The sequence below is a fragment of the Seriola lalandi genome, unplaced genomic scaffold, assembly GCF_002814215.2.
Source record: "Seriola lalandi dorsalis isolate HSWRI2012SDOR001 ecotype SW California unplaced genomic scaffold, Sedor1 jcf7180002054557, whole genome shotgun sequence".
In the NCBI taxonomy this organism is placed as follows: Eukaryota; Metazoa; Chordata; class Actinopteri; order Carangiformes; family Carangidae; genus Seriola; species Seriola lalandi.
The window spans coordinates 145,077-155,708 of NW_019525110.1; the positions used below are offsets into that span (position 1 = coordinate 145,077).

Sequence of the window (10,632 nt, forward strand, 5' to 3'; positions counted from 1 at the left end):
TCTCTCTCTCTCTACCCCCCCTCTGCCCCCCCTCTGTGTTTTACTCTCTGCAGTGGAAACAGAAGGACATGAATAATGAAGGACAGCGGGATGTCTCTGGTGGTTGTAAATCAGTTTAGATTCTTCTGAACACATGATCGTTGATCCAGTTCATATCCGTCAAAACCTGTTTCACCATGTTAGTCAGACGGATGTGTGTGACTCATCAGATCATTTGCAGGAACAGGCTCAGTTTAACTGCAGATCCAGTGGATCATTTAGTGTAGATCAGTGACTCTGAGTTCCACATCTGTCAGGAGTAACCTGCTGATGTTTCTTCACCACATGAAGGGTTAGTCGACACACCTCCCTGATGGAGGTATCCCCTGATCCTCCTCTTCCTCTCTGCTCAGCTGATTGATGATCGGATGTTTGTGGCTGAACTGATGCTGATTTTAAACACCAGGTTGAGGTTTAGATTCTACAAGAATATATCTTCTGTTATAAAGAAAAGTCTGTTCCTCTTAATGATGTTATTTATCACAGCAGCCGTTTCCACACGGATCAGTGTTACAGCGTCTCTCCGTTTCCCGCCTTTCATTAAGCTGTGGACGGTGACAGCTGGAAAATTGAGCCTATAGCCTGAAAAATGTAAGAACAACAGAAACTAATTTTCTGGCCTCATTGGGGGAAAAAGACGAATCAGCACGTCAGGAGAAAACACACAATAATCACAGAGAGACAGGACGTGTGTGTGTTTGAGGTCATTTTATTTCACTATTAAACTATAATAATGTGAGACACAGGAAGTCGACAGCTCAGACTGACACTCTTCACCTGTGAGGGTGATTTTTGAGACACAGCAGAAACAAAGACTCATCAGTGTTTGTGATGGTTTCACTGAGACCAGCTGATTAATACAGTGACAGTTTAACAGCAGCAGATCAATCACTCAGAGAACAAGACAAAACCAGGAACACTGAGGTCCACAGTCTGAGCCTCAGTCCTCAGTCCACCAGTGAGTCCAGTGAGAAACCAGTGACAGATTTATTCACATTAAGACTCTCAACCTTCACATTAAACCTTCAGAGTAAAGTTCCTGACTCCATGACTTAAAACAACTGATGTGTCAAAAAACAAAGATGTAATCGAATGAGACAGTCACCTCCTGCAGTGTAACACACACACACACACACACACACACACACACTCTGCAGTAAGTGCTGCACCACACTCACAGCACTAACCACGACCTCACTGCTCCGAGGAAATGAAGCATGAACTAGTGACATACACAGAGTGAAGCCAGATGAACATCAGCGCAGAACAGATGGAGGTTAACAATGACACACACACAGACACACACACACACACACACACACACACACACACACACACACTCACTTGGTCTTTGCTTGCCCAGAGAGACTCACACCTCACACCCAGACAGAAACACACACATATACTTTCAGAGCAGATAATGGAGGTGTGACACGCAAACATCTTTCTCTCTTTAAGTTTGTTTACTGGTTATTAAAGGTGTTGATTTTGGATGGATCTATGTGTTTTATCTCTATGATCAAGATCAGATCTATGTGTCTTATCTCCATGATCAGATCAGATCTATGTGTTTTATCTCTATGACCAGATCAGATCTATGTGTTTTATCTCTATGACCAGATCAGATCTATGTGTCTTATCTCCATGATCAGATCAGATCTATGTGTTTTATCTCTATGACCAGATCAGATCTATGTGTCTTATCTCTATGATCAGATCTATGTGTTTTATCTCTATGATCAGATCAGATCTATGTGTTTTATCTCTATGATCAGATCAGATCTATGTGTCTTATCTCTATGATCAGATCTATGTGTTTTATCTCTATGACCAGATCAGATCTATGTGTTTTATCTCTATGATCAGATCTATGTGTCTTATCTCTATGACCAGATCAGATCTATGTGTTTTATCTCTAACATTAGCCTCCTCTCTGATTGGCTGACTGTTTTCTGACTGATCCAATAAAAATAAAGCAGATTTCAGGTAAAACACTCAGAAACCAAATCCTGCAGGGTTTGGATGGTGGGTCCAGGTGGGCGGGGCTTGGTGACTGCTTTGTTGTGACATCACAAACTTTTGACTCACTAGAGGTGTGTTCTGATCGCCTCGTAGTTCCCTACGAAGTGGACTGCACAAGGTATTCAGCCATGTTAAGTAAGATTCTGGTTCAAAGGGAACAGCAGGTGCTCGGTCCAAAGTGAACTGTGAACTGAGCCAGGAGGAATTGAACAAGTTGACAAGAAGATTACCCATCAGTCATTGCATCACCTGGCATTAATATCAGGCACCACTTATAATTATCAAGGACTACATAATATTAATATTACTATTACTGGTTTCAATATATATTCAATGGTCAATATTTTATTTCAGTAGTGTAAAATGTCCAGCGTAGCAGCAACACGTATCCGAGGTGTTTACGTTACCAGGGTGACGCACGAAGGAAGGAGGATGTCTGCGTTGATCACGTTGCAGGGTGATATTCCCTGAGCAGGGGGCAGGGGGCAGAGAGTAAGGGGCAGGGAGTAGGGGGCAAAGAGCAGGGGGCAGAGAGTAGAGGGCAGGGAGTAGGGGGCAGAGAGTAGGGGGCAGGGGGCAGAGAGCAGGGGGCAGAGGGCAGAGAGTAGGGGGCAGAGAGCAGGGGTCAGGGAGTAGAGGGCAGAGAGCAGGGGGCAGAGAGTAGGGGGCAGAGAGTAGGGGGCAAGGGGCAGAGAGTAGGGGGCAGGGAGTGGGGGGCAGAGAGTAGGGGGCAGGGAGCATGGGGCAGGGAGTAGGGGGCAGAGAGCAGGGGGCAGAGAGTAGGGAGCATGGGGCAGGGAATAGGTAGCAGGGAGTGGGGGGCAGAGAGTAGGGAGCAGGGAGCATGGGGCAGAGAGTAGGGGGCAGAGAGTAGGGAGCAGAGAGTACTGTTTACGTACACTGTGGATAGTAACGCAACCTAGTTGAGTGAGTTGATGTAGCAGCTGCTTCAGCGATCAGTCACCTGGATACACCTGCTGACATCACATCAGTCACATCAGCTGACTGAGGTATTCAATTGTGTTTGAGACAACAGCTCATGAATATCTGCAGCTGCTTGACTGGCTGTTGATGGTTTACTGACTGTTGATAGTTTACTGACTGTTGATGGTTCACTGACTGTTGATAGTTCACTGACTGTTGATGGTTTACAGACTGATGACAGTCTCTCTCTCTCTGTTCTTCTCTGACACTCAGTTTAACTCATTAATGCAAATTGCCTTCATGCTCTCTGTGCTCCATTCAGGAGTCAAGAGGAGTCCTGACATTTAGAACCAGCCTCTTCCTGATTCAGCAGAAACATGGAAACAGATGAAACCTGTCCTCTCTCTCTCTCTCTCTCTCTTCCTCCCTCTCTCTCTCTCTCCCTTCCTCCCTCTCTCTCCCTCTCTCTCCCTTCCTCCCTCTCTCTCTCCTCTCTCTCTTCCTCCCTCTCTCTCTCTCCCTCTCTCTCTCCCTCTCTCTCTCTTCCTCCCTCTCTCTCTTCCTCCCTCTCTCTCTCTCTCTCTCTCTCTCTCTTCCTCCCTCTCTCTCTCTCCCTCTCTCTCTCCCTCTCTCTCTCTCCCTCTCTCTCTCCCTCTCTCTCTCCCTTTCTCTCTCAAATTCAAATTATCTTTATTGGCATGACAGATCAGAACTCAAAGCAGTACAGAAAATTATAAACAGTGATGGATTATTAATGAATGATTATACAATAAGATAGATAGATAGATAGATCCTTGATTTGTCACCCTCCCTGGAGAGGCTGTTGTGCCTGTGACCGCCTGTTTCTAAGGCCAGGCTGTGTTCACTCACAGGTCTCTGCCACCATGTACTCTCTGTTCAGGGTCAAATACAATCCTAATTTACTTTGTGATTTGGTTTCATTCCCATATTTGATATAATTTTCTTTTTGTTTTGAGATGATTTGGTTGGGCCGGATAGTTGTTGTTGTGTGTGGGCGGAGCTTCAGCAGCGGCTGGCGCTGAAGGCCTTTGTACTGGTAGGAGTGGAGGTCGTTAGATTGGAGGTGTTTATAAAATTTGATGGCTTGCTTCTGAATTTTAATTATTGCATATTAATTAATGCATTATTGGCTGTGTGTCTGTGAATTCCAAGTATGTTTTTGCACAGTTCTGCATGCAGGGCTTCTAGCGGGTGTTTTTCCTATTTCAGGAGGTCTTGGCTGGTAAGTGGACCCCACACTTCACTACCATGAAACATTATTGGCTCTATTACTGAATTTAGAAGTTTGAGCCAGGTCCTTATTGGAAGGTCAATCTGTATTTTTCTTATGAAGGTGTAAAAAGTCTTTCTTGGCTTCTCCTTCAGCTCACTCACAGCCACTCCAAAATGTCCAGTGGAACTGATTTTCAAGCCTAAATATGTTCAATGTTTTGTATGCTCAATTTCTATATTTCCTAATGTGAATACGTTTTTCTGAGAGTTTGTTCTTTTTTGAAATGTTTGACTGACGTGATGGAGGAGGCTCTGCTGTCAGCCCTCTCTGGAGGGAGACAGGAGAAGCAGGTCATCAGCAAACATCAGACATTTCACCTCTGTGTTGAGCTGTGGATTTTTGCAGTTGTTCTGCAAATGTATTTATATACAGTATATATATGTAAAGTGTTGGGCTCAAACTGCAGCCCTGTGTCACCCCGAGGTGCTGCCTGAAGTAAGGGTCCTTTTGTTTCCAACTTTCATTGCACATCTGTTAATCAAATACATTGATTTAATTAGATCATAAGTTTGACCTCCGACGCCACAGTCGATGAAAGAGTCCTTCATGCCAAATAAAACCAAAGGTCTTTTTAAGAATCTACAAAACATGAATATATTTTATTCTTGTTTTGATGCACATGAGGGTGAAGATATGGTCCGATGTGCGATGGTTAGGCATGAATCCATTGTGTTGATTGAGGAACTCAGCTACACGGCAGCTGATGATGCTGCAGAGCAGCTTGTCCTTACAGCTGCTGACACAGATCTCTGAACTCTGAGGCTCAAATGTGTCTCCACTTTTAAATATAGGTGTAATACGACCATTATTCCAACTCTCAGGAAAATATATATAATTCTGGTTGTCTCTGAATATCAATTAAATATTTAGGAGTTTTTCAAGTACTTGTTTGGTTTCTAATTCAGTTCCTGGTGGTGTTGGCCCAAATAAGGTCTCTCTCTCTCTCTCTCTCTGTCTGTCTGTCTCTCCCTCTCTCTCCCTCTCTCTCTCTGTCTGTCTCTCTCTCCCTCTCTCTCCCTCTCTCTGTCTGTCTGTCTCTCTCTCCCTCTCTCTCCCTCTCTCTCTCTGTCTGTCTCTCTCTCTGTCTCCCTCTCTCTTTCTGTCTCTCTGTGTCTCTCTCTCATAAATAAAAACCTTGTTACAACATTCTCTCTGCTGATTGGTCAGATGTGTAGGAAGTAAACACTGGGTTGGTACGTACTCCTGATGTCTCTGAAACACAGCTGACAGGTTGTCATGGTTACTGTAATAAACAGTCTTGACTTGGTCAGGAAAAGGTAAAAACGACCCTTGTCTTGTTTTAATGAACAACAGCGTTAAGTGTTAAAATGAGTGACCAACATGTCGCATTTCCTGTGACTCCTTCGTAATAAAAGTCAGCTCTTGTTTCAGCAGTTAAATGTTTTTAATGTGAAGCTGCAGCAGCAACAACTTTCATACATGTAATACGATCATCAGTCTCCACTGTGACGCCTCATAGGTCTTTTATATATATACACATATATACACACACACATAAAGTTGGAATAAAATATTTTTTTGTGTCTTTCCATGAAATGATTGTGACAATGTGATTTATTTCATTTCACCTGGGTAACTGGGACACATAATGTAATCATTGCACCTGGTCAAAAGTGATTACTGATGCATTTAAATAGGAATAAACAGAGGATTGTGTCTGAAAACAAAATTATTCCAACTTTATGGGCAACAGTGTATGTATATATATGTATGTATGTATATGTGTGTGTATATATATATATATATATACATATATATATATATATATATATATACACATATATGCTAGCAGCGCTGTGAGGCTTTGAGCTATATGCTAGCATGCTGGATGCTTCTTGCAGCAAGCTCCTCGAACATGTTAGATTGCTAATATCTGCTAATTAGTATTAAACACATGTGCAGCTGAGGCTGATGGAGGAATATTATTATTAGTTTGACCTGATGAAAAGTATTTTAGTAAAAGTTTGTCAAAGTCTGTTTTTAACCTTTAGTTCGTAGCCTTAGCTTAACTAAGGGTTAGCTTCCTGTGGTTAGCAGCAGTTTCAGTCGTCCAGAGACTTCCTCCAAAATAAACTGTCAATATGTTGATGACGGAGAGAGAGAGAGAGAGAGAGAGACAGAGAGAGAGAGAGAGAGAGAGAGAGAGAGCTGGAGGCAACGCGTAACAAATGTGTATTAATGTGTGTGTTAACGAGTGTGTGTCAGAGGAAACAGTGTGAGTCTGACTCACATGTTCAGCTTCATTAGCCACTCTGTTCTGACCTTCTGCTGTTTAACTGATAACCAGCTAATTAACATGACCCCTCCTACACACACAGTGTGTGTGCGTGTGTGTGTGTGTGTGTGTGGGGTCTAATTACACTCCCCAGGCGTCACAGGATATTTGCATTAATAAAACCATCATTGGCTGGTTTCCATGTACCAACAGTGTTTATGTGTTTACTGCTGACTGTGGTTAATTAACTGAAAAACAGTCAGAATAAATTAAAAAATACACATTATAGAATAAAAAGTTTCCAAAAATAATAAAATTCGTAGCTGCAAGCAGCAATTCGCGGGTTCTAACCACTTTGTGCTCAACTGAGAGAAGCAGCTACCTAATGCTTTGGTTGACCTACTCGCTATAATAACCTGAAGATATCTACCAAGTTTCATGATGATCAGACAAACGGTAAATGAATGAAGGCCAATATTAGCTAAGCCTCGCCTTTTGCAAAGACATTTTGGTTGGTGGCGGCCATGTTTTTTGACTGATTGACATTTGTAATAGAAATGTGCCTCTCAGTCACCCGAGACTGTATACCAAATTTGGTATTGATAAAGTAAAAATTTGAAAAGTTCTTTTAATTTTACTGTTTTTAACTAATCCATAGTGGTAGTCACTATTATCACAGAGCCTTTTTGTAGAGAATATTAAGCTGTAGGTGTGAGGTAAATTTGCAGATGATTGAACCGTCGTTGTGGTGGGGGCAGCATTTCAAATTTTTCTAATTTTGACTGTAAATTAAAGTGCCAGTATATGGCCGAATGGGATAATATTTTTTGTGAAACATTCACACACCATTTGGGGTTATGATACCAACTTCCATGTGTCTGGCTCGTTCCAGCTCTCTACAAATTGAGCAAAGGCTTAAGATGGCACATATTGAAGAATAGGCCTCACCCACTTTCATCAATCAATATGGCACTTCAGATTTTCATTAACACTCGCCCCCAGAACATGTGGACCAAATTAGTTAAAAATCTGTTCTCCAGATTCTGAGGTACATATTTTTGGCATTTATTGCGCCCCCTAGAGGTCAGGCTCAAAATGCTTTGTTAGGCGTACTCTCTGTCCCAGCCAGAAGATATGGACCAAGTTTCATGATGATTGGACCAATGGTTAATGAGTTATGTCCATTATTAGCTAAACCCCACTCTTTGCAAAGATATTTTGGTTGATGGCGGCCATGTTTTTTGACCGATCTTGCTCATTTATAATAGACATTTGTTTATTCATCTCTCAAGGCTGAATACCAGATTTGGTTTTTCTAATCTCAAAAGTTATATTCATTTTACTGTTTTTCAAATTATGCAAACAAGCAAAAATAATAACAGACGGACTTTAATAGTTCAATTGGCTTTTTTGTAGAGCACGTTGAGCTGGACGTGTGTGTCAAATTTCAAGTCAGTCAGACAAATGGTGTGAGGGGCGTGGCCTTTCCAAAATGAAATTTTAAATCCTTGATTACAGCGCCACCATGTGGCTAATTGAGCTCATAGTTCTTGGGTTAGTAGCGCACATGATTTCCAGGTATTTGGCCAAGTTTTGTGTTTCTCGCTCTCCCCCCTTTGGAGTTAGAACCCTAACTACAATAAAAATCTTCATTGACCAGATAAAAACATTATGATAAACACAGGTGAGGAGGAGGGGCGTGTGTGGAGCTCAGACTTTTGTGCAAGCATACACTCACCCACCTGTCACTCAAAGAGGCCACGCCCTCAATCCTCCATAACTTTAGTCCTTAATAAAATGTAAACAGGTGAGTTATATAAACAGATGAGTTATATAAACAGGTGTCATGAAGGAGGAAATTATCTCTAGAGACCAAAACAGTTTTTGTACCAGGCTGTAAACATGTTTATTTCTGCTGTAAAGTTGGACATTTTAACATGGGAGTCTATGGGGACTGACTCACTGTTGGAGCCAGACTCTAGTGGTCGTTAGAGGAACTGCAGCTTCTGGTTTGGAGGTTGATAATTAATCTCACCGTGTCACTGATGTTGAACTGCTCCATGTTGTTATCCACCAACACTTTCTTCTTCTCCTCCTCCTCCTCCTTCTTCTTCTTCTTCGTGTGTTGGCAGAGAGCAGTAGCAGCCTTCAGGTGCCTCCTGCTGTAACAACAGTGGTTCATTCGTGTCTCTGCACCACGACGTCCAGACGTTTCAGTCTGATATCTCAGTATCTCACACAGGTAGATTTACTACATGAATGTTTCAATGCTGTAGTGATGGTAGGAACAGGCCCCGCCCACACAGTTTGACTGACAGCTGATCCCAGACCTGGACGTTTCTCTGACATTTAGCCGATGATAAAAACATCTGTGTGTGTGTGTGTGTGTGTGTGTGTGTGTGTCTCCACTTGGCTGCATTACTGATGCATCTTTTCTCATAAAGCTTTGCCCTGTTGATCCCTGCAGCTCAGCTGCTGCCAAACGCTCTCCCTCCCCCTCCATCCAACTATCATTTGTTCATTCATCCTAAAACATATTCCTCTCACCCCCCCCCCCCAGGTTCATCTGCACCCTTCAATCTGTCAGGACCGTCCCTGTGTCATCTCTGCACCTGTCATCCTGAAGCAGTTCATCACCTGCAGGAGACTGATGTCACATGACCTCCTTCAGTCTGTCACATGACTTCATCTCTAAAGCCAGTTTTCCATTGACAGCTTCCTCAGTGTTTCTCATGGTGTGTGTTGAAGCGTCAGGAGACAGAAAAGGTCAAAGGTTTGAACTGAAGCGAAACAACTGAAAATTTTTCTATTTTTCCTTCAACATGTGAACATCATGGCGACCCTGTGTTTAATGTCATAATGCTATGACCTCTGGGTAATTCCTCTGCAGAAATGCGGGCTCTGTGGGAGCTGTTGGTTTCTCACTGTAAAGAGCCGTGACATGATGTAATTATGATTTGGAGCTATACAACAAAATTTAATATAATTGAATAGTTCCTATTCGACCCTTGTGAACCATGTGACTGTTTTTCCCGCCGTTGAAATAGTAAAAGTGACATGGACACGCTCTGACTGTTGTTGTCCCACGCGCTGTAGCTATGACTGTTAGAACAGGAAGGAGACAGACGAGGTGTCAGAGCTGAGTCTCTGCTGGACAGTGACGAGGGAGAAGCCGAGCTGCAGCTTTTCTCTCTCAGTTACACAGAGACGACGAGAAATCTGCTGCTCAGCAAAACTACATCAGATCCTCTCTGAATAATGTTTCTCCCTGAGGAAGTGGAGGAGCTCCTTCCACCTCACTGTTTATCAGCCATGATGTCAGAGGAGAGAGAGAGCTGCACAAGTCTACAGCTCATCATGATGATGTCAGGAGGGGGAGGAGCCAGACTGAACCATCCAGACATGTCACTGTAAACACAACTTCTCCCATTAAAGTGTCTGACAACAGCAAGACCTCCGTTCTCTGTTCTACGTTCTCTGTTCTATTTTCTGTGCTCTATGTTCTACTAGTAGCTGTTAGCTGCTGTTAGCATTTGTAGATTGAAAGGAAGGAAAGGAACAGTGAACAAGAGTTGGAAGGAAAGAAGGACATGAAGTAGAAAGTGTGAGTGGAAATCTGATGCAGCTCGTGTGTGTGTGTGCGTGTGTGTGTGTGTGTGTGTGTGTGTGTGTGTGCGTGTGTGTGTGTGTGTGTGTGTGTGTGTGTCTCAGTGCAGTGTGCTGTGTCCTGAGGCTCTGAATTATAGTTTAATCGGGTCCTGCATTAAAAACAGCCTCACAGATCCCACACCACATCCAGGTGTCACACACACACGCACACACACACACACACACACACACACACACACACACACAGAGGTGAGATCATGCAGGATCAGGGTCTGTGTGCCAGTGTGTGTTAATGAGGACCTGAAAGGAAACATGTTTATTTTCCACCTGGTCTGAAGCTGAGCAGAGACACGTCCTCACTGTGTCTCAGGATAATTACAGGCTGTTTACAGGCTGATTACAGGTTGTTTACAGGTTGTTTACAGGTTGTTGTCTCTGTCCTTGTGTCTTTCTTCTTGTCTCAGGATGATCTCAGCTCCTGAGGTCAGAGGTCAGAGCCTCTGATGAT

The 10,632-nt window shown here is 43.1% G+C and overlaps 1 long non-coding RNA gene across 1 annotated transcript in view; it reads left to right on the forward strand.

Moving 5' to 3' along the window:
• Positions 1 to 9,968, forward strand: part of LOC111662036 (uncharacterized) — a 14,705-nt gene extending 4,737 nt beyond the window's left edge. The window contains exon 2 of the long non-coding RNA XR_002761273.2: positions 9,076 to 9,968. This is a non-coding gene — a long non-coding RNA (uncharacterized LOC111662036). The remainder of the gene's footprint in view (positions 1 to 9,075) is intronic.
• Positions 9,969 to 10,632: the final 664 nt, after the last annotated feature.